The following is a 26072-nucleotide window of genomic DNA, read 5'->3' on the forward strand; positions in this document are numbered from 1 at the left end:
GCTAATCCTCTAGCAGAGACCCTCAGATTCTCTTCCTCCTTTCCTTATTTAGACAATGGGGAGATTGTGAGCTCTGAAGCCCAGCCCAGGGGTGGAGGAGACAGTTCTGCTTCAGGTATAAAAATCAGAAAAACGCTGGGGGGTGGGTGCGTGCTGCTGCCTGAAGGCCACAGTTGGTGGGCATGCCCTTTTGCAAAAGAATAAATGGCTTGCTTCAACTCCTTATTTTTTGCTTTGACATGTAATTTTAATTGGATGCCATTTACAACAATATTACACTCTGTGTAGTCTAAGAACATGCAGTCTAAAATAGATTTGGTTATCAGCTCAGTCAATTCTAATCTCTGACTTTAGATAAATAGTTTACCTTTCCTCAGTTATAATTTTATTATTTATCAAATCATGATAAGCCTTATTAATCACATATGATGCCGACTAGACTTCCCTGGACATACAACCCCACCAATGTGTGCTAGAGCTCTGATCCCCCCAGAACCCTACCCCTCTAGGGAAAGAGAGAGACAGACTGGGAGTATGGATCGACCTATCAATGCCCATGTTCAGCGGGGAAGCAATTACAGAAGCCAGACCTTCCACCTTCCACCTTCCACCTTCTGCATCTCTCAGTGACCTTGGGTCCATATTCCCAGAGGGTTAAAGAATAGGAAAGCTATCGGGGGATGGGAGGGCATACAGAGTTCTGGTGGTGGGAACTGTGTGGAGTTGTACCCCTCTTATCCTATGATTTTGTCAGTGTTTCCTTCTTATAAATAAAATAAAAAATAAATTGAATAAATAAATAAAAATTGTGTTTGAATACTAAGCAAGAAGATAGATATTAAAAACTCAAAGGAGGGGGCAGAGTCAAAATATCAAGAGAAATAATATGAATGTTAGTAATTAATTTATTATATGTAGAAATAGTTAATTTGCAGATACTGCCTTTTAAGCAATGTTGAAGTTTTCTAATCTCAGACTTCCTGATATTTGTTCTTAGAACTTCTAGACTGTTACCTTTGCATTTCTGTTTGCAAAAATATGTTATTTGTCTAGAAGGTCAATTCCTTTGACTAAGTTACTATGAGGCCTGTATATCAGGCCTGATATCTCATTATCACAAAATCCTACTCTAAGGAGAAGTCTGAATATTTCAGATACTTTTGCCCACAGGCAGTAGAGGGTTGGATTTCTGCAGCGATCACCCATACATCTGAATGTCTGGCTGATGCCCTAAGCACTGGAGATTGTGCATGGGATAACTGGAATAAACTCAATATCTTATGCCATCAAAGGAATGTACCTGAAATAATAACACTTGGATAATGACAGTTTTAAGCACCCTAACCCTGATATTTTCTCCCCTAGAAATATATTCTGATCTTTGTGTATGTAATGTATAACTACCTGCTGTTTTGTCTGAATAGTGTTATGTAATGCATAAATTTTACGAATAAATAATCCTTGAAGCTTGGGGTGAGGAGGCACGCAGGAATACTGTCCTAGCTAGGGATATTGTGTGTACGCGCGTGTGCTTGTTAATGTGCGTGTATGTGCTTATGTGTGTTCCCACCTAACCTCTTCTGATCAATTGTGTGGTGTCTGGCTGTGGTTTTTCTTTCTCCACCTTGGGATGAATCTAATCTCAGGGCCCTGACAAATGACTATGGTTCTCTACCTGTGTGTTCTCCATAAAGTGGTGTTTTATACCTTACTTTATCACAGTGATTAGTAATTATAACTTCACTACATGTCTTGTCAGCTGGAAACACATCTCTTTGGCCCTGCCACATGTTAACATACAATCCTTTTGAAAATCCCCTCAAAATAATTTGGTTTTTGTTGTGATAGAACTTATCAAAACACCTTTCTATGTGTTCATCTTTCATAGAGGTACTGTAGTCTGAATTGCAAGATATGTTTTATTTAAGCAATAAATCTTTTATTTTTTTAAAAATGTATTTTTTAAAGATTTTTTAAAATATATTTATTTATTTATTTAATTTAATTTATTCCCTTTTGTTGCCCTTGTTGTTTTATTGTTGTAGTTATTATTGTTGTTGTCGTTGTTGGATACGACAGAGAGAAATGGAGAGAGGAGGGGAAGACAGAGAGGAGGAGAGAAAGATAGACACCTGCAGACCTGCTTCACCGCCTGTGAAGTGACCCCCCTGCAGGTGGGGAGCCGGGGTTTGAACCGGGATCCTTATGCCGGTCCTTGTGCTTTGCGCCACCTGTGCTTAACCCGCTGCGCTACAGCCCGACTCCCAAAAAATGTATTTATAAAAAGGAAACACTGACAAAAACCATAGGATAAGTGGGATACAACTTCACACAATCCCCACAGCTGAGCTCCGTATCCCATTACCTCCCCTGTTAGCTTTCCAATTCTTTAACCCTCTGGGAGCAATAAATCTTTTCTAATTAGATGTTAGCAGTTTCTCTCTATTATTACACAGGTTCAATTTCTTTTAACTATGAGTTTGTATTGTCTGTAGAGATCAAATATCACTATGTATCACTAATTAAATCACCAATAGCTGTATTATTAATATATAATGACAGTATATAACTAATGTAATATAGAAAGTCAGTATATATTTTGACTTATATGATATTTAAATTATTATAAAAGCAGTTGATAAACTAGTTTTAAAACTTTTAAGATTTTTCAACACACATTTTTATCTTATATTATTATCCTTCAGATTTTAAAAGTAGGATATTTGATAGAAAATATGATTCCTAACATTTATATATCTAAATTGAACATCTGAAACATGTTTCTGTTTTGTTCCAACAGGCACTATTTATTTTTCCCCTTTGCTTTGGAGCTCCACTTTGACCATCTGAAAACCATGTGTACACCCCAACATTTTCTCTACTCCCTTCCATTCCCACCTTTCTCAGAGTCCATTACTTTGGAGCAATACACCACATCAAGTCTAAGTTTTTTTTTTTCTACTTTGCATGCCCAAGGCTCTGGATTCTATCCCTGGAACTATATTATCTCTGGCTGCTTTCCCTCTTCTTCTTGTCCCTCCTCAACAAAGGAAACTATTCATATTAAAAACTGTTTTAAAAAGTAATTAGGAGAAATGTTTTTACTTCAGCAACAGATCTAAACCCTATAATTAGACAATGAAAATTATGAGAAACATGTTCTTCTTATTTTTATTGATTGTCAGAGGAGCCTGCTTTAAATGTATGGAGTCCCATGCTTTTTACTCTATGATATCTAAAGCAACAACCCATTCTCTTTGGATTCTTTCATCCACCTCATAAACATTTTCTGTCCTATATATACTTAATATGCCCATATACATTTTTTCATGATGTCCATGGTTTTATTAAAAATGGTTTTATCATAAGTGATCTCTCCAAGTGGAAGGGTATCAATAATTGATGAGTGGTTGTACAAAGCCTATGTTATTAAGATTGACTTGTTCTCTCTATCAGTTACTAGTTCCCAGCACAGCATTATAGCACTGTGTTGCTTAAAGTCATGTTTAAGTATTTCTCTAATATTTATATGCATTTTTATATTCACTACAACAATTTTACTGAAATCCAATTTCATGTGAAACTGTTTTTGTTATTTAGATATGTCAAGATATTATTCTTTTCATTAAGACAAAACTTTTGAGGTAAGCCTTTCATATTACATATGATGAAGAGAATGCATCTCTAATCACCTCTTTGCTCATTTATAATGATAAAAATTAAGCCTATATACAAAAAGATTTTTATGAGGCCATTTTTATGCTGCTTACCTTATCTTAAGTAGGTCTAGACTTTGACTTTGTAGAGAACATGCAGATTTTAAGAGTAAAGAGTATTTATGGGAGAGTGAACTTAAAAATTGAAAGTAAAATTCTAACTACTTTGCTTCAGTAAGAATGATGAAACTACTGACTAACTTGAGCTTTCTTGAATAAAAATGGAGTAAATATGGGCAAGCAACCTCAGCTGTTAGTACACAGGTACCTTATAAATCAACTTTGAAAATAGCATAGACATATCTCAGGCCCTCAAGTAAAGACAATTTTTTTTGCTAGTAAAGATATAAGTCAACATCAGCCCTTAACTATATAAGCCTAAAACAAATTTTTCAAAAATATGTTATTAAAAAGTCCCAATAAAAATCATTTTGGAAAAAAGTTTTCAGATATATGAAATACATGCTGCTCTATTATTTTACCTTTTTAAATTTAACTAGAATTTTTGCAAGGGGATGTAAATTATGCTTGAATGAACTCAAGTGAAGATTTTTTATGTCATTAAGTTTACTTTGCTAACTGAATGGTCAAAGACATTTTACGAATTCCAGTCTTGTTTCTTTTTTTAATTTTATAAGTTGCTTTAATTTTTTATTTGTTATTAATAGTATGTTACAATATTGTAAGATTAAAATATATATATTTCCACATCAAATGCACCACCAAAGTTCTATACCCCACCCTCTAACCTCCTAAAGATAATCACAAGTCTTAAAATTTTTTTCTTGCTTCTGTTTTTGTTTGTTTGATTGTTTATTATTTCAAGCTCATGTGTATCTTATCTCTAGATACACATATGAGTGAAACCACCAGATAGTTGTCTTTCATCTCTTTACGTACTTCACTTCTTCTTCTAGCGTTTGCCCATGTACTTCACTGAGCATAATTATCGCCAGTTTAATCCATTTCATCCCAAAGGACACAATATCATCATTTTTTATCACAGGATAATATTTCAGGGGATATGTATCTTATAATGTCTTTAACCAGTCATCTGTTGATGGACAGTTAAGCTGTTTTCACTCTTTGGTTACTGTGAAAAATGCAGCTATGAACATTGGGGTGCATCTGTCTCTTCTAATTAGTGTTTGATAAATGCCAAAGAGTGAAATTGCTGGATCAAAAGATATTCCCTTTTTATTTGTTTATGGGTTCTACATAAAGGGGCTGCACCAATTTACATTGCCACAAGCAGTGTAGCAGGGTTTCTTTTTTCACAACTTTAACACCTGTTATTTCCTGGTTTGTTGAAGTAAACCATTCTCTCAGCTGTGAGATGGTATCTCAGTGTAGTTTTAATTTGCAGTCCTCTAATGATAAATGATGTGGAGCATTTCTTCATGTGTCTGTGGGTCATGTGTATCTGTATCTAGAAAACTGTTTAGTTCTTTGGCCACTTTTTAATAGGTTCCTCTTGCTTCTTTTGTAGATCTGTACCAATTCTATATAGATGTTTGATATACATTGCTTGTGGGATGTGTGATATGCAAAGATCTTCTCCCATTTACTGGGTTGCCTCTTTATCCTTGTGTAGTTTGCTTTTGATGTATGGAAACTTTTTAGTTTCATATAATCCCATTAAGTCACTCATGTTTTCATTTTCCATGCCCAGGGGTTGAGTCTCTAAATACATCTTAGATGTGAAGATCTTAGAAAGTTTCACCAACATTTTTTTTTCTATAAATCGTATAGCTTTGGTCTAATATCTAGATCTATAATCAATTTTAATTTGACCTGTTGTATGGTATTGTGGTGGTTCAGTTTCATTTTTCTACAAATGACCATCCAATTTTCAGAGACCATTTGTTGAAGAGATCTTTACCCCACTGAATGATGTCGGCCTCTTTGCCTTGTGTTAGGTTGTTGTATAAGTGTGGACCCATTTCAGAGCTTTAGATTCTGCTTCATTAATGAAAATTTCCATTTTTATTCAAGTACCTATTTTTTTTTTAGTATAAGGAGCTCCATATTTTGCTAATTGAATTGTCAAAAACATTTCATGAATCCCAAACTTCTTTTTAGGTTTACCAGTTGCTCCATGCTTTTCCTTATTTTTTTTTTTTTCAGAAATACTTTGGGAATTCGCAGATTTTTGTAGTTCAGCACAAATATTTAGACAAGTGGTTTGATGTGATTGAAAAATGCCATTGTGGTCTTGATTGGGATTGTGTTGAAACTGCTTTTGTAAAATGGCTATTTAAATAATGTTTATTCCTGGAGTTGAGGAAGCAATTTCTTCCACTTTTGTGTGACCTTTGCTATTTCTTTTAACAATTTTCTATAATTTTCACTGTAAAGGTCCTTCACTTCCTTCATGAGATTCACCTGGAGGTATTTTAACTTTATTAGTTTGGTTGTAAATGGGATTTTTGTCCCCCTCCCCTTTTCTCTCCTTATACAGAAATGCCCTAGATTTATATGTATTGATTTTATATCTTTCTACTTTACTGAATTTATTAATTATTTTCATTATTTTTGGTGGATTCTTTAGGGTTCTCTAGGTATATTGTAATGTCATTAGCAAATAGAGATTGTTTAATTTCTTCCTTTTTTACATTTTGTATCTCTGTCTTGTCTGATTAAAAAGGTGAGGATTTGAGGGCTATGTTGAATAATAATGGAGATAGTGGACATCTTTGACTGATTCCTGATTTTATAAGTAAATTTGCAGATTTTCCCCATTGAGAATGCAGTTAGTTTGGGGTTTGTCAAAAATGATCTTTATTATGTTAAAGAATGGTCCTTCTATTCCAAGTTTCTGAAGGACCCTTTTCATAATTGGGTGTTGAATCTTGTCAAATGCCTGTTTGGAATCAATTGAGATAACCATGTCATTTTTATCTTTCTTTTTTGTTGATATGATGATTAGTTGATTTGTGGTTACTGAGCCATTTCTGCTCCCAGGGATAAATCCCACTTGGTCTTGGTGGATTATTATCTTGATATGTTTTTGTATTTGATTTTTCAAGATCTTATTCAGCATCTTTGAATCAATGTTCATCAAGAATATAGGTCTATAGTTTTCTTTTCTGAGAGTCTTTTCCTGCTTTGGGTATCAATGTGATGTTTGCCTGATAGAGCATGTTTGAGTATTTTTACCCCTCTTCAACTTTCTGGAATAGTTTGAGGAGAATTGATATTAGTTCTTCTTTGAAAGTCTTATAGAATCCATTAATAATGTTATTATTATCTGGTCCTAAGCTTTTACTCTTGGCAAAATTTTTCATGACTGATTCAATTTCTATACTACTGATTAGATTGTTTAAGCTATTGACCTCCTCTTGGGTTAGGCTCAGCAGGTGATATGATTCTAGAAATGCATCCATCTCTTCTAGCGTGGCCAATTTATTTGCAAAGAAGTATTCATAATATTCATGCATGGTCCTTTGTATCTTCCCATCTTCAGTTGTAATTTCATCTCTCTCATTACTGATTTTTTTTTTTCTTCCCTCCATGGTTATTACTGGGGCTCAGTGCCTGACTACAAATCCATTGCTCCTAGTGGCTTTTTTTTTCCCCTTTTGTTTGTTTTGTGTTTTGTTTTTTATTGAATAAAAGAGAAATTGAGAGGGGAGGAGAAGATAGAGAGCAGGAGAGAAAGATAGACACCTGCTGACCTACCTCACTGCTTGTGAAGCAACTCCCCTTTAGGCATGGAGCAGAGGGCTGGAACCTGGATGGTTGTGCTGATCCTTGTGCTTTGTGCTTTGTGCTATGTGTGCTTTAACCCAGTGTGACACCTCCCAATCTACCTGCCCCAATTGTTTTTTATCATAATCATCATCATCTCTCTTTCTGTCTATCTCTATTTCTAATCTAGCCAGTGACTAATTTTATTTATCCTTCTGAAGAGTAACCTCTTAGTTTCATTAATCTTTTGAATTATCTTTCTGGATTCTATTTCACTGAATTCTTCCCTGAATTTTACTTTTTCTTTCTTTTTATTTATTTATTTTTATGTATAAATCTTTTTTATTAATCAATACAATATCTTTTTTTATTAATGAAAAGGAAACACTGACAAAACCATAGAATAAGAGGGGTACAACTCTATACAGTTCCCACCACCAGAATTCTGTATCCCATCCCCTCCCCTGATAGCTTTCCTATTCTATAACCTTCTGGGTGTATGGACCTAAGATAATTAATGCAGAAGGTGGAGGTCTGGCTTCTGTAATTGCTTTCCTGCTGAACATGGGCATTGATAGGTCAATCCATACTCCCAGCCTGCCTCTCTCTTTCCCTAGTGGGGTGGGGTTCTGAGGAATCAGAGCTCCAGAACACATTGGTGGAGTTTTCTGTCTAGGGAAGTCTGGTTGGCATCATGCTAGCATTTGGAACCTGGTGGGTGAAAAAAGAGTTAACATAAAAAGCAAAACAATTTGTTGACTAATAATAAACCTAAAGGCTAGAACAGTGCAGATGAATAGGGGGGGGGGTCTCCATTTTGTAGGTAGCTAGTAGACATATTTTAGCTATATTCCAAAGGTCCTGTGGCTATACTAGTTTTTTTTTTTCCCCTGAGCCTGAAATCTGATATGTAGGTGAATCCAAGTTATTGTCTGGGGAGATGATGTCATGGCTGGAAAAAGGACCAGAAAGTTGAATCAGGGAACAGAGTAGCTCCCAAATATGGGGAAGTTGTATAGATATTGTTGACTGTAAATCCCATTAATTTAATTTGTTCTGGGGGCCATATTCAGTATATAGTAATAGTAATAATAAGATAAAATAGAGTTAAAAAAAACAAACCCTAACAGTCAGTCTGCTGCTTGGACCGTTCCGAATTGGCTGCAGGCAGCCAGAGCAAAGACAGCCAATTGTAAAAAATATAAAATAAATAACTAAATAAATAAGTAAATAAATAAATAAAATAAAAAAATAACCTCCAGGTAGTCTTTCCCAGGCAGGGCTGAGGCTGTGATTGGTCAGCTATTTGGTAACTCAAATAGAGCTCCAGCCACCTAAAAAAAAAGAGAGAAGGGAAACAAAAAGAAAAAGGCTTCTAATGACACCCCTGGTGAGCCAGGAGTCTCGGTAAAGAAAATAGCTCAGTGGGAAGCCTGCTAGGAGTGGCTGTCTAGCCCCTGGGGGCTGGTTCTGGGGTGCAGGGGGAGGGGTGAATTCAGAAATAATCAAGCCAGAGATTTTCCTTTCTTTGTCCTTTTGGCCTCCATTTGCCAACCCAGGAGTGGGTTACAGGACTCTTTTTTGGTTTACCAACACTTGTTCACCCTCCCACTGATGGCCCAGTATCCTACCTTATTCAGAGAATCTCAGGTCGTAAGCTGCTTCTTTGTGGAGATCAGGCCAGCTGCTGCTTCCAAGTTGCCATCTTGCTCCAACTCGATCTATTTTCTTTATCTATTCCCTTTCATTGTCCTTGTTGTTTTATTGTTGTAGTTATTGTTGTTGTTATTGATTTCGTTGTTGTTGGATAGGACAGAGAGAAATGGAGAGAGGAGGGGGAAGGTAAAGAGGGGGAGAGAAAGATAGAAACCTGCAGACCTGCCTCACCCCTTGTGAAGTGACTCCCCTGAACATGGGAGCTGGGGGCTCAAAATGGGATCCTTATGCTGGTCCTTGCACTACAGCCCGACTCCCTGAGTTTTACTATTTCCATACAGCCTGTCATCGTGCTTATCTTTGCTCCTCTATGTTGTTTGTGTTTCCTGGATATATATGTTAGACTGATTGCTTTTTAATCTATTCAGTCACTCTGAATATTTTGTATGGTGAATGTGAGCCATTCATATTTTGGGTGATTATTGATAAATGTGGTTTGCTTAAAGCCATTCTGTTTTTGGTTTTTTTTTTTTTGGTATTTCTTTGTTTTTGTTTTTTTAGTTTCTTTTATATCCTCATTAACTTTTTTTCTGTTTCCCATCATTAGTTACCTTATGTGTATTGTTTACTATTATGATCTTCCCTACTGTGTATATGTTTCCTATTTGTCTTTGTGCTAAATTTTGTTTTGTGACTATGATGAATATTGTGTCTTTCTTACAGTACATACAAGAGTCTTTTTTTAAGTTGGCCTTAGTTCATCAACATCAGACTGTACTGCTCTGTCTATTTTGCTATCCTTTTTCCTGTGTCTGGTTTTCCCTGTTGTTGTGGTGTTCGTGTTTACATTAAATTCTGGTCATCTCATGAAAATCTGGGATTTTCTTTTTTTTGCTTTTGCTTCTCCTTTTCATGTGGGACTCCTTTTGCTGATTCTTGCAAAGCAGGATTGGTAGTGGTGAATTCCTTCAGTTTCTGAATATTTTAAAAGATATTTACCTCTCCTTTATACTTGATGGATATAGTACTCATGGCTGGTAATTCCTTTCTTTTACTACTTTGAATATTGCATCCTACTCCCTCCATATCTCTAGGATTTGTGATGGTAAATCTAATGAAAGGATGACATTTCGTTCTCTTTTCTTCCTTTCCCTAGCAGACTGTAATAAATAAATAAATAATTTTTGTCCTTGTCCTTGGTTTTGGATGGTTTTACAGTGATGTCTATTGGTGTGGACTATTTTGGATTCTGTAATGTAGGTATGTCTTCTTGTATTCCTGTTTTGAAAATTACTCGTGTGGAAATTTGTCTCCTAAATTCTGAAATGTAAGTATCAAAAAGTATACTTTTGCATTGGTGAAAAATCATAATTTGATATTACTATTTAATGGTTTTGTTTGGGGAGATAGTTTTGAGACAAATATATGCATTGTTACAATCTGATGAACAGAACAGAATATGCACCATTCTGTGTTTGCTTTCTGGGTGCTGCCTTGTATCCTTTAAAAAGTAATGTGGGGGTGTTCCTGAAAGATGACGGACTGAGAAGCTGGTAGTGGCTTGAGCTCCGATCACATCCACTGGAAACGGTAGGATTTTCTGCCTTTAGTAGGCCAGTCAATAAAGGGTCCTAGCGGTAACACCAAGGAGGTAACTATAACTTAATTTGGGTTAAAAAATAGAGTAAAAACAAAGGGAAAAAATTTTTTTCTTTTAAATTATTATTCCCAAAGCGCACCCCCTCCCTCTCCCCCCCCCCCCATAACCAGTCCCTGGGGACCAGCTCCTAGCAGGCTCCTTGCTGAGCTTCTTTCTTTACCAAGATTCCTGTCCCACCAGGGGGTATCATTCATTCTAAGTCTATTCCCTTCTGAAACCTTGGCCTTTTTTCTTTCTAAGTATCCAACCAGCTGCCTCTGCTCAGGCAGCTCCCCTCCCTCCCTTCCCGCCCCTGCATAGCTAATTAAATAATAATAAAAATAAATAAATAAAAAACTCTCCCTCCCCCCACATAGCTAGTTAAATAATAAAAAATAAATAAATAAACAACTCTTTCCTTTCACTGCTCTTTTATTACTGTTCTTTTTCTTATTTTTTTCTCTCTTTCTTTTTTTTTTCTTTTTCTCATTCTGTTCTCCTTTCTTCCTTAATCCTTCAGCTTTCTGAATTCACTGATACACGTTTGGGAATTATTTTGAGGAAGAAATCTGACTCAGAGTGGACTCTCTCTGTGTGTATCTCTGCTCAACATCCCTTCCTCCTTTAGCTACCCCTAGAATATACAGTGGATAGTAGATTTGCATAACTCTCTATTCCTGCTATCCTTGTCTAGTCCTGAGGTTTTTTTTTTTTTTTTCTCTTTCTTAACAATCAGCTGCCTCTGTGCAGGAGGCTTGAGGCAATCTGGGACAGGGTTTTTTTTACCATGCTCTATTTTATTATTAATATTATATAAAGGCATCTATCTCCCCCCCCCTTTAGGCTGACCAGAATTAACTCTTAGGGTATCTTTCATAGTAAGGGTAGTGGGCATCTTATCTATTGTTAGAGGAACTTGTCTCCTTACTCATACCTCCTCTACAGACTCTCCCTTTATTCCTCCTCCTAGCTAATTAAAAAAATAAATTAATTAATTAACTAAAATAAAAAATAAAGTAATCAATTAAAAAAACTTTCCTTTCACTGCTCTTTAATTACAGCTCTTTTTCTTATCTTTTCTCTTTTTGCTCTCTTGTTTCTCTCTTTTTTTTTTATCATGCCATATATTTCTTCCTTCCTTCTTCTTTGCCTTTCTGAATTTGTGAATTATTTTGGGGAAGAAATCTGACTCAGAGTGGACTCTCTATGTGTGTATCTCTGCTCTGCTTCCCTTTCTCATCTTGTTACCCCTAGAATATACAGTGGATAGGAGATTTGCATAACTGTCTATTCTTGCTATTCTCTCTTTCCTCTTTCTTCTTCACTTGGACTTGGTTGCTATTTTTTCATTGACTGGAGACATTATTTGGCTAACTGGCAGTGATTAAACTGCTTCAATACTTGCTTCAGTTGCTATTGTCATTCCTGAGGTTGGTGAGTGCAATTGTCATAAAGGTATTTAGTACAGTGTTGCTTGTACTCAAGAGACAACAACTGAGGAACAACAGAGCATAAGAAAGAAACACATAAATCATAAATATGGGTAGATCAAAAACAAATAAAACTGCTACTCCAATGAATGAAGACAAGAGCCCAGAAGAAACTACAAATCAGCCAGAAGTAACCATAGATAAGAAAAGTATGCAAGCAATAATAAACTTATTAATCACAGAAATGAAAACAACATTGGAGGAAAGGAATGGCAGTATTAGGGAAACAACAGTTGAGACCCCCAAGGAAAAATACTGATTATCTTGAGGCAATCAGAGCACTGAAAGATGAAAAAGCTGTAATGAAGAAAGAAGCTGAGGCAAGGGAAAGCAGACTAACAGAAGCAGAAAACAGAATTAGTCAGACAGAGGATGAGTTAAAGAAAACTAAGAAAGAGGTGAAAGAGCTCAAAAAGAGATTGAGAGACACTGAAAACAACAACAGAGACATATGGGATGATCTCAAAAGAAGTAACATTCGTATAATTGGCCTGCCAGAAGAAGAGAGGAAGGGGAAGGAAACATTTTAGAGGAAATAATAGAAGAAAACTTCCAGACCTGAATAACAGAAAGGACATCAAGATTCAAGAGGCCCAGAGAGTACCAAACAGAATCAACCCAGACCTGAAGACACCAAGACACATCATAGTCACAATGAGAAGGAGTAAGGATAAAGAAAGGATCCTAAAGGCTGCAAGAGAGAAACAAAAAGTCACATACAGGGGAAAACCCATAAGATTATCTGCAGACTTTTCCACTCAAACTCTAAAAGCCAGAAGAGAATGGCAAGATATCTGTCGAGCCCTGAATGAAAAAGGGTTTCAACCAAGGGTAATATATCCTGCTAGACTTGCATTCAAACTAGACGAAGGGATCAAAACATTCTTAGACAAACAACAGTTAAAGGAGGCAACCATCACCAAACTGGCCCTGAAAGAGGTTCTACAAGGCCTCTTGTAAACAAGAACATCACTATAATACCTGCAATATATCAGAGCAAACAAAAATTTGTTGAACAATGGCACTACAATACATTAAATCCATAATATCAATAAATGTCAATGGCTTAAACTCACCCATCAAAAGGCACAGAGTGGGGGGATGGATCAGAAAACATAACTCAACCATATGCTGCTTGCAAGAATCCCATCTGTCACAACAAGATAAACACAGACTTAAAGTGAAAGGATGGAAAACTATCATACAGGCTAACGGACCACAAAAAAGGGCAGGAACAGCCATTCTCATCTCAGACACAATAGATTTTAAATTAAATAAAGTAATAAAGATAGGCAAGGACATTACATAATGATTAGAGGATCAATCAGCCAAGAAGACTTAACAATTATTAACATCTATGCACCCAATGAGGGACCATCTAAATACGTCAAGCACTTACTGAAAGAGTTTAAAAATACATCAATAGTAATACAATAATAGTGGGAGACTTCCCCAGAGACCCACCCTACTAGGGAAAGAGAGAGGCAGACTGGGAGTATGGACCGACCAGTCAATGCCCATGTTCAGTGGGGAAACAATTACAGAAGCCAGACCTTCTACCTTCTGCAACCCACAATGACCCTGGGTCCACGCTCCCAGGGGGATAGAGAATGGGAAAGCTATCATGGGAGGGGGTTGGATATGGAGATTGGGTGGTGGGAATTGTGTGGAGTTGTACCCCTCCTACTCTATGTTTTTGTTAATTTATCCTTTCTTAAATAAATAAAAAAGTAATGTGAATTTTCTTTATTTATGGTAATATTTAAGCTAAAATCATATGTCTTAAAGTAAATCATAAGTATTTATTATTTTTATTATTAACTTTGGTTCACAGATTTAACAATATGAGTGAAACTTCACAGTTATATCTTCAATTTCCTTTGTGACATCTAGATTATTTGAAATAGTGTTATTTTGCAGTTTCATAAAAACTGCTTTAGAACAGATAACAAAGTTTTGATTTTGTCTTCTGGATAATGTTTTGAGACTGCCCTTATACTAAAATTTTCCTTGCTTATTCAGTGTCAAGTCAGATAACAATCATAATTTCCTTTGAAATGAAAAGGACAGAAAATATGTGACTGTTTAAGAATTACACAAAATGAAAGTTTTCATTTTTAAAAATATGGCATGTTTCCCTGACAAGCTTTTCTTCCTCAAACAACTTTCCACTTACTTATTGTCGTTAGTTCTTCTGCATTTCCAGGGACTATTACTTGGCTTATTTTATTATGTTGAAGTCGTGGGAAAAATATTATACTATGCATCACATTATAGTATTATTATTAATTATGAAGGTCCAATCTATTTTAAAAATACTTTATTATGAAAATGAAAGAGAGTTCATCAGAACTCACTGTGATAGATGTGTTTGTGGGGATAAAACTTGAGTTCTTGTACAAGCAAGGAATGTGCTCTACCCTCTAACTCAATTCCATGGTCATTCAAGTTAGTTACTATGATCATAAGCATGCTATACCCTATATTACTAATGTTTTCCTCTAGACATTACAAATCTTATTGTTTCTTTACTAGACTAATTGTCAATTTATATTCATATGTAATATAAAATTTATTCAAAATTTCCTATCCATTTTCCTCCTGATACTGTAAATATTGTTGGGACTCAATAATAGCGAACCTTTGGACATTCAGTCACACATGGTGCTGGGCAGTGGTGCAGTGGGTTATGCGCATATAACAAGAAGTACAAGGACTGGCATAAGGATGCCGGTTCAAACCCCAGCTTCCCACCTGCAGGGGGGTCACTTCACAGGTGATGAAGCAGGTCTGAGGTGTCTATCTTTCTCTCTCCCTCTCTGTATTCCCCTCCTCTCTCCATTTCTCTCTGTCCTATCCAAAAACAATACTACTAACAATAATAATGATAACAGCAAAGATAACCAACATGGACAATAAAGGGGGGAAAATAGCCTCCAGGAACAGTGGCTTCATGGTGCAGGCACCAAGCCCCAGAGATAACCCTGAAGGCAAATTTAGTTAATTAATTAATTAAATAAATATGGTCACACAAAGAAAAATTACAATTAGTTAATCCAAGTCTAAAAATTGAAAATATCTAATTTAACAAAATTTACAGTAAGAACTGAAGTGTGATGGAAATACGGTGGCCTCACAAGAGGAGAATAGAATCACCTTAACCTTAGTGATCAAGGAATCCTTGGTTGTTGTTGTGTGTGGGCCACGGAAAAGAGAGAGAGGGGGTCTGGAGCGAAGAGGAAACACAGATCTTTATTTGCACTGGAACCTCAGAGTTGGGGGCTAGAGAGGCAGGTTGGGCCACATGGAGGTAGCAAATATGGCCGCCTCACGCAGTAACCTTTCCTGCATCTGAACACCGGAGTGAAGCGCTGGCAAGAGAGTGAGGTGCGGAAGAAGAAGGGCTTTTATAGGAGTAGCTTTCGGGAGAATGGGAAGGGGGAGGAGTAACCATAGCACTCCAGGATAGGATAATAACTCTCATGAGAATGGGAGGGGGGAGGAGTAACCAAAGCACTCCAAATATCCCGGGGATATAGACAATGCCCTGAGGGCACAACATGGCTTAACAGGCACTCAGAGAATGCCCCAACTCTCACGAGAACTAGCAGTAGCCTGAGGGGACAACATGGCAGATGTGACTGCATCGGCACAATTTCCCAGCACTTGGTGGAGTGGGGAAATAATTAGCCTGAGTCCTCAAAGATGACTAGAATTCTCAGAGAGGTAGATTTTTATGAAGAAAAATGGTAGAAAATTCCAAGTAGAGTCAATTTTGTGCCAAGATATAAATATACAGGTCTAGAATGATTTCACTGTTGTTTAATGATTTAAAATGCAGATTTTTAAAAAAATATTTATTTATTCCCTTTTGTTGCCCTTGTTTTATTGTTGTAGTTGTTATTGTTGTTATTGATTTCATTGTTGTTGGCTAGGACAGAGAGAAATGGAGAGAGGAGGGGAAGACAAAGAGGGAAAGAAAAAGACACCTGCAGACCTGCTTCACCACTTGTGAAGTGACTCCCCTGCAGGTGGGGAACCAGGGCTCAAACTGGGATCCTTATGCTGGTCCTTGTGCTCTGCACCATCTGTGCCTAACCTGCTGCACTACCACCCGACTTCCCAGAAATGTGTTTTTCTGAAAAAGTATTTGAGTGAGGATGTTGGATAGAAGTAAAGAAGTCATAGCAGTAAGGGCCATAAGTGTTGTTTAATGAGCTTGGACTTATTTTAGTATGCATTGAAATCTAGTCTATGGAAAGAATTGAAAAGGAGAACTTAAAGATAACATGAGTTAGGTAATTAATTCAGTGAAATGAGGCAAGAATTAATGGGGTTCTGAAATACAGAAATAGTCTTTGGATGTGACAGAACAAAATGGAGAATGGGGGTAGTCAACAAAATGTGAGTATTTAACTGACTCTAAAATTCTCTTCAGCATCTGGGTAGAAGGCAGAGTTAGATAAGAGAGGTGCTAACATCATTGGGATTAAGAAAGAATGTTAAAACAACATTGGGTTATAGATGTACTTGGACATTTCTCAGCATTATGTCAGTATTGAAACTGGAACATTCAACTGTGAATAAAATCTGAAAGTCTTTAATAAATGAATAGTAGTTTCTGAAAGGCTTTAAGGTAGTGGTTTCAAAAGAAGGATGGCAGTCAGACAACATAGTCTTTTGTAGCATAAATTTTTTAAAAATTAAGAATGTATAATAAAGAACACTAAGCATCTTATACCCCTCCTTCTCTGGAAAGATATATTCTGAAATTAGAAGGGTTTTTCTAAATCCTTTTTATTTACTTGATAAGTGCTAGATTAGCTGTCCTTTAAGATATTTCATAACACTAAGATGTACTAAGTCTGAAAAATGCCAGACAACTAGAATGTTCCTAGTTATGACCATGGAATGTGAATTAGACTGACAGGGATGCAGTGGTTACACATGTTTCTGTGCTAAATATAAAAAGACACGTACCTTAGGTTAGATTGCTGGGGTTTGTAGTTAACAGTATTTATATACTTTTCTAATATTTGGGACCTACTCTCTGCCCTGATTCAGCTTTCTAGTCCTATTCTCAGCATCAACAGCATCTTCCCAGACAATACTTTCAGCCAACCTGCATGCTAGCTAGCAGGCTCAGACCAAAATTATTAAAGTCATGGGCCCCTTCGTATATATTGAATAGACCGACTAGATTTTTCCAAAATGGAGACCCAAATCTTTTCTGCGATATTGTTACCTTTAAGCTCCTTATTATTAAATAATTAGTTCTGCTTTATATCTTTTTAATTTATATATATATAGAATTTTTATTTATAAAATGGAAATATTGACAAGACCATACAGGTTAAGGGGAATTTCCCCACAGTTCCACCACCAGAACTCCATATCCAGTCTCCTCCTTTGATTTCTTTCCTATCTTTATCCCTCTGGGAATTTGGACCCAGGATCATTATAAGGTGCAGAAGGTGGAAGGTCTGGCTTCTATAATTGCTTCCCACTGAGCATGGGCATTGGCAGGTCAATCCATATTCCCAGCCTGTCCCTCTCTTTCCCTAGTGAATAAGAATCATGTATCCACATGTTGGGGAAAAACATATACCTTAAAACAAAAGTGCACAATGGTTTGCAGAGAGAATCAATAAGTGAAACAAGCGAGTAGAAAGACCTTAAAAAAATAAAAACATAAAGTACCTAATCAAATAGTTTCTACTTAGACCTAGATACCCTCCTCACCTCATATTACACATTCCTCAATCACTCCAAAGCTAACCTTGTTAGACAAAGTAAGGACAACAAAAGTTGAATAAGGGCAAAAGACTGGCATACTTTAATGATGACTCTTTAGTTTCTACCAGACCACCCCATCACTTGGGGCCCTAGTCAGGGAGTCTTGGGATTCCCACACAGACATGATGGGCCTAGACCTCTAACAGATCCCTCTAGCCACTGTCAGTGGTCATCATCATCAAGAACAACATAATGGACAAAAGTTCCTATATTATAAATTCAGACAGGCCTTATATATTGAACAAGCAAAGATTTTGTATTATCTTTGTAAGACTTCTGATCAAATCATAGATGCAGAAGCAAATTGGCTATGATGCATTTTAAATGTATTTCATTTTTATTTCACAATTAATATTTTTTCATTAACTATAGAAGTGAATTCCATAGACTATTTGATTTCTAGATAAGTTAAATTTGACTTCCAAATGTAATTACATATTTGTATATACAAACTACAGGATTAGAACTTTGGGAAAGGTCATCTAAGACTCAAGTTGCCACAGGTTATTTTATCTTTGCATTCAGAATCCACGTTCATAGATTTTTAGATTTAGAATTTATTGTCAGTCAAAATACATATCAAAAGAAAACTAGAAATGTTTAATCAAATAGTTCAGATTATTTTAAGATTAAAGACAACCAAGGGAGAAATTTATATAGATAATTTTGAACTAGTTGTACACACTGTGCTGTGCAAGGTAATAATTTTATTGTTTTGGGACCTGGGACTATAAAATTCTGGTCTAGTTCATGGGAGTTACATTAGAATCATTAGTTGTTGCCTGGCATTTTCTTTTCCTTTTTTTCACTTTTCTATTTATTTTAGAAAAAGAAATGAGAGATGAGAGAGAAAGAGAAGAGCATACAGCACAGCTGTACCGTCTTCAGAATTTTAGTGCCATGGTCCTCCCAGGTGGTCTCAGGACTTGAACCCAGGGCCTTGCACATACTCCATTGGGTAAGCTATCTTCCGGATCCTGGAAACCACTACATATATATGATTTAAAAGTATTCTAAACACTTAAAAAACTAGTGCAGACCTTCTTTCCAAGTATATTTACTATCACTTATGACAAAATAAATCTTAAAAATAAAATAGTTTAAGAAGTTTCAAGCATTTTGTTTATGCCCTACAACATTATATAAGTTTCAGGTAGGAATCATGGAGAATTAGCATGTAAACATAATACATAATAAATTCTCTACTAAAAATCTAATTCTAGATTGGACACTTTTTCCTAGTTTTCCCACACTCCTCCCCTTTCTGGTAAGGGCTAATTGTTCTAATGGTCTAAGAGTTTATGTTGGCTTTATCTACTCTGTTTTCTCTACTTTCCACATGAATGAAATTATACAGTGTTTCATTGTTTGTCTGGCTTACTTCATCGAGCATAATACCAGACAGTTTAGCATAATACTATTTGTTACTTTTGTACCATGAGTTTGTTTTCAGTTCTAGGGTATTGTTTAAACTATCTGCTTGCTCATGGGTAGCTTGGCAGGTGGTATGAGTCCAGAATGCATTATTTTAGATTGTCCAGCTTATTCCCATAGAGATGTTCATAATATTCACATATGAATCTTTGTATTTCTCCACCTTGAGCCATTCACATTTTGGGTGATTATTGATAAATGTGGTTTGCTAATAGCCATTCTGTTTTTGTTTGAAGGTTCTTTTATGTTCTAGTTGACTCTTCCTGTTTGTTTCTGTTTGTTTTTTTATATGAATGATTTTATATAATGGTCTTGCCTACTGTATATATGTTTTCTATTTCTTTTTGTACTATATTTTGTTTTGTGGTTATCCTGAATATTTTTAAAAATTATTTTTTTTTAATTATTATTATTTTAATTTATTTATTGCATAAAGACAACCATAAATCAAGAGGGAAGGTGGTGATAGAAAGGGAGAAAGATAAACACGTGAAATACTGCTTCATGAGTCACAAAGCTTTCCCTCTGTAGGTGGAGACGGGGAGAGGGGAAACTTGAACTCAGGGTCTTGTTCATTGTAACATGTGCACTCAACCAGGTGCACCATCACCCAAGCCCACTACAAGAGCCTTTTTGAAGTTGGCCTTGTTTCATTAAAATGAGACCATGCTCTAACTACAAAAAAGTTTAGAAGCCACTATTTTTTGTGAATAGTGAGTCAGAAATATAAATTTTCCTATTGCCAAAAGGAAACATCAAGTGAATATATACACATTCTCTATTCCATATTTTTTTCTTGTTCTTCAGTCAAAATTATAGATTGAGTGTTATGATATTACAAATAATAATTTAGGCACTACAGAAACAACAATAAAAACATTAAATGCATTTTCTTTTGTCATCTTTTGCATTTTTTCTAATAGAGGAGGTAGGAAATAAATATACAAGATAAATAGTTTAATTAGCATGTGTTCCTGAAAATAATAAAAATCAAAGTAAAAATTAAGTAGAAATAGGAAATAACAAGATCATGAAAAGTTACTGCTAAACACAAAGGGCTGAAGATTTTTTTTTTTAATTTACAAGAGTACTGTTCAGCTTTGACTTTTGTCAAAACCGTTTAAAAATAAGGACTATAGAGAATGTCAACAAGAATGAGACAGACAATGCTCTATGTTTTACTCCCAAGAGGAGCAACAATTAACATAGAGAGTTCCATAGTTTGGGTTAGACACATCATTATAGGGGCTCGCTGGTGGTGCACCTGGTTGAGCACACATATTAGTGTATAAGGATCCGGTTCAAAACCCCCAGTTTCCATCTGCAGGGGGAAAGCTTTGTGAGTAGTGAAGCAGGGCTGCAGATGTCTATGTCTTTCACTCTCTCTCTACCTCCCCCTTCCCTTTCAACTTCTGGCTGTCTTTATTCAATAAATAAATAAAGATAATTAAAAATAAAAAAACACATCACTGCAAAACTATTCAAAATAAGGGACATGAAAAAAATGAAGAAAGTCATATACAAAGGGAGAATCATTATACTTTTACTGGATTTCTTTTTTTTTTAATTTTCAAATATTAATTTACTTTTTATAGAAGCAGGTGCAATTTATGCTTCACATTAGAACAATGCAATAAAGCCAAGAAAAAGCTATGGAAAACAATTGGGCGTTTTGTTGTTGTTGTTGTTGTTTTGTTTTGTTTTTTAGTGATTCAATATATACCCAATTGCACATGTCCTCATTATAGTTAAGTCTATCTGGATTTTCACCCACCATTATTTACAGAACACTGTTAAAATTTAAAGGTGTTATATTCATGCTCTCCCAGACCACTAGCCAGATATGTAGAATTATTTTGGAGAGTCTAGCATTAAACTCAAGAAGTAGAAATCCGGATCCTTACACACTGTAATATGTGTGCTCAACCAGATGCACCACCAATCAGCCCCTGTAACGATGTGTGCACTTCAGGTGGAGGAGAGAATATCAGCACTAGAAGATACAACCACCACACTCTGTGATTTTAAAACTCTTAGAGATGAAAGTTTAGGGGAAATGAAGCACTTTTCTCTGAAACAACAAGATTCCATCAGAAAAATGAACATCAAAGTTATTGGGATTCTTGAAGATGAGAGGGTGAGAGGAAGAGAGGACATAGTCTAAGAAAAATTAGCAGAAATTTTTACATATCTGAGCAATGTTCAAAATATAAAAATCCAAGAAGGTGAAGGCATACCTAAGTTTTTGAATCCAAAATGACATTACTAGTTAGGAGAGAGAGAGAGAAATTGAGAGAAGACAGGGAGGCTGAATGAGAGAGAGAGAGAGAGAGAGGGAGAAAGAGAGAGAGAGAGAGACCTGTTGATCTGCTTCACCGCTTGTGCATATTTCTTGAAGTGCAAAGCAGGGATTAGAATCTAGGACTTTGCTCTTGGTAATATGTGTGCTTTATCTTGTGCACCACCACCCAGCCCCCTCGTTAGATTTCTCATCACAAATCCTAGAGGTAAGGAGGAAGTGGAATGGCATATTCAATGTATTAAAATATAAGAATTGCCAGCCACAAAGTCTGTATCCCATTAAATTATCCTATTAAATAAATATCTTTCCAAACATTCAGAAACTGAAAGAAATTGCTACTACCAAACCTGCCTTGCAAGAACTGCTGAGAGAAGTCTCACATGAAAAGAAACAAAGGAATTGCAACGTTTAATGAGATGATCAATATTAGAACAGAACCAAGAACATAACAACAACAAGAAAAACCTGATGCAAGAGAGAGCAAAATACTTCAAGGTTCATATAAAATTGACTAGTTAGTACTATATATGTAGATTCATTTACTAGATGATGAATTTAAAATGATCATGTATTTTTATGGCTAGTATACTCGATACACTATGTTAAATACTTTATTTGTATAACTTATTTTTTAATTTTTATTATCTTTACCTATTTATTGGATAGAGACTACTAGAAATTGAGAGGGAAAAGGGAGATAGAAAATTAGAGAGACAGAGAGACACCTAAAGCCCTGCTTGACTGCTCGTGAGACTTACAGTCTGCAGGTGGAGGCCAGTGGCTTGAACCCAGGCCCTTGTGCATTGTAACATGTGTGTTCAAACAGGTGTACCATCACCTGGTCCCTAACTTCTGTTTAATTATTACTAATTTTTATTAATTTTTAATATGAGTAGAATCTAATAGTGAATATATGCTGCTGTTAGCTTGGATTTGACTTTTTCCACCTCCCATAATGTATCTTTTCTCTAGATCACATTTCACTTTTTCCCTTCAGCGTGTAAATCTATACTCTCCATCCTTCTCCCCTGCCATATACTACTGAATGTGCTAAAAATGCTAAAATTTCACCCCTACTACTCCTTTAGCCATTAGTATGATCCAAGGTAATCTTTCACATCCTTGTTTCAAAATTTCTCAAGAACATTGACAAATCTGGTGATTCAAAAGAAAGATTCATAGCACAAAGCAGGTAGCTCTTTCATGCTAATATTTACTAGAATGATTAAGTAAAAATCTACATATGGACTAGTAAGGAAAAAGACCTAGAAAAAAGAAAGAAAGAAAAGAAGGAAGGAAGAGAGAGAAAGAAAGAAAGAAAGAAAGAAAGAAAGAAAGAAAGAAAGAAAGAAAGAAAGAAAGAAAGAAAGAAAGAAAGAAAGGCCTAGGTGGAATCTGGAAAAATACATGCTCGGGCTTCCAAGATTTTGGTTTCATCTTTCCCTCCTCCTCCCCCTCCCCTCCCCCTCTCCCCCCTCCTCCTTTTCCTCCTCCTCTTTCCCAGAATGCCACATAAACTGTAACATTTCTCTGTCAATGAAAGTACAGTCACACATATATGGTATTTATGCTTACTGAAGTATTTTTGAAACTGAGGGAATGGAGCTGGGTAGTGGAACACACTTGATATAATGGGCAAGGACAGGAGTTCAAGGCTTCAGTCCCCATCTGTAGGGGGTAAAGTTTCAAGAGTGGTGATACAGTGCTGCAGATGCCTCTCTGTCTTTCTCCCTCTCTCCTCTCCCCTTCCCTCTCATCTTCATATTTATCTTATAAATAAATAAACATCATAATTTTAAATATTATTTAAAAAAGAGGTTATATTGATGGATGATCCATACTCTTTGCTCAGCAAATGTCATAATTCTTGATTCCTAGAAGGAAAGCTTGTGCAAATAAATTCTGCCTATAAATTAGACATTGGAATAAATTATGTAGTCTTTCTAAATCTTATATGTTTATGTGTAAAGTGATAATGTAATAGCCTCGGTATTAGATGACTGTAAAAAAGCAGTTGAGGCAGTAAATATAAAACCTTAAAGCACAATATCTAAGAGCACTAATGTTAATTATTAGTATTTTTATACCATGATAGTTAAAAAATTAAAGTATTAGGGCTAGAAGATAGCTCACCCAGTAAAGAGCACACTTTACTGTTCAGAAGGACCTGAGTTTGAGCTCATAGATCTCACATAGAAGTAACATGCAAATGAGAAAATTCATGAGTAGTGGACTAATGATGTCTCTGTCAACCTTCCCTATCCTCAGTGCCCTTCAACTATGGCTTGGATAAAAGATAAAAATGTTGGCTATGGCAATGGAATCATGCAGGTTTAAAGCACCATTAGAATAAAAATAATTCTTATATCTACAAATAATATATATAAAGATACATCAATGACATCACTGAATAGTACCAAAATAAAAAGTTATAAAGATTTTCAGAATACAGTCATAGTTCCTTACCTTAATCTTCTTTTCTCATAATACTATGTAATCATCCATATGTAAAGTTCCAAGTGAGTCAAATTTTGACTTTTCATTTAAGTGTTTCTACATCCTAGTTCTTTCACCTTTTCCCTTTCTTCTCATGACCATTTTTTTCTCAGTAACTCCTCATCAAAATATTAAAACTGAAATATTCATTCTTGAGTAAGAGTCCACAGATATGCCAGGCTGAATTATATGTATCATGCATAACTGCAACTATCTGCTCATTTGTTTATCGTCACAATTAGACCTGAAATTATTGAGCATAAAGGCTGTATCCTATTCACCTTTTTGACTTCCTCTCAGTTTAGGCTTGATACAACTAAAATGTCTGATATGTTCTCAATCAGTAAAATCAAGTTTTTAGAATACAATGTAGCAAGGCTTACACATTTAGAAAAAAAGTAATTGACTCATATTAAGAGACTCCAAAGAACAATTGAAATGTTCTTTCTAAATAACAGGATCTCATATTTAACTATTTATAAATATATATATTCATATATATCTTAATGTAAGTCAGTTGGAGACACTTTTACTTGAGAAAGATATTGCTAAGAAGATTAGTATGATATGCATTTTCTATTTCTTTACACAAACTCATCTTGCTTTAGTACTCAGCATAGACACAAAGCATCTTAACCTGACTGTGTCATAAACAATTTTAATAGCACTGATTTCAATGTCTACTTCTGAATTGGTCAGAATCTCTTTACGTGTGTGTGTGTGTGTGTGTGTGTGTGTGTGTGTGTGTGTGTGTGTGAACAATATCTCTGAGAATGATTTCACAGGGGAAACATCTGAGTATCTTGAGGAGAAAATAGTCAGTTCTTGAGCTGTCGTTATCCTAGTGTACAAAGGCAGGTAGTGGGCCCTACTCTTGTGTTAGACATATTTACATTTTGAACAGATTTTTAAAAGTTTTATAGTATCTTTCCATTTTTGAAATAAACAGGAAAGGAATAGAGATGATCCTTAAGTTTTATATACACATTTATTTTCAGACCTTAAAACAAAACAGGCCAGTTAAAATTGACTCAAACTCATAAGAATCATGGTACTCTTAGTGTCCTGGAGGATGGAAGATGTTCCAGACGTTGGATCCATAGGACTGCACATAGTGAATTGGTGTTACCACCTTGCTCTCCCATGAGAAAAAATAATATTTTAAAACTCATGGTTCCACTATAGTTCAGATATTTTAGTGTCTTCATTCCCTTTGCTGCCCCACATTTTAATATGGTGTATCATTCAGGTGCTTTATTTAAGAATCAGAACCTCCTAGCATCTGGAACCTGGTGGCTGAAAAGAGAGTTAACATACAAAGCCAAACAAATTGTTGAACAATTATGGACCTAAAGGCTGGAATAGTGTAGATGAAGTGTTGGGGGGGGGGGTACTCACTGCAGACTGTGTACTTTTGCTTTTAGGTATATATTTTGCCCTAGTTTATGGATACATGTGAACATATGCTCTATGTCAGGGGACCTCGTCTATATCTAGGTTTTGGGACTTTGTTAGGAAGTGAACCACCTGGAATGGAATTAGAGAATACTATGAAAGGACCAGTCTCACCCGAGTAATGAAGGTGAAGGGTTATCATTCTACACCTGAAGTCTCTGGACACGGTCTGAAGTGAAGCATGCTAAGGTGGCACTCGTTGCGTTGATTAGGTTGTGATTGGTGAGTGCAATATTATTTGATATGAATTCAGAGAAGCATGCAGGAAAGTGTGCCCCACCCTAAGGACTCGGGAAATATAGGCTCTATAGTGGAAAGGTGAGGTTCCTGCTGTCTTAGGGGTCAAGAAGACAATAATAGTTATTGTTATCATCACATTATATGGTAATTGGGTTAAC

Source organism: Erinaceus europaeus, chromosome 1, assembly GCF_950295315.1.
Source record: "Erinaceus europaeus chromosome 1, mEriEur2.1, whole genome shotgun sequence".
NCBI classification, from domain to species: Eukaryota; Metazoa; Chordata; class Mammalia; order Eulipotyphla; family Erinaceidae; genus Erinaceus; species Erinaceus europaeus.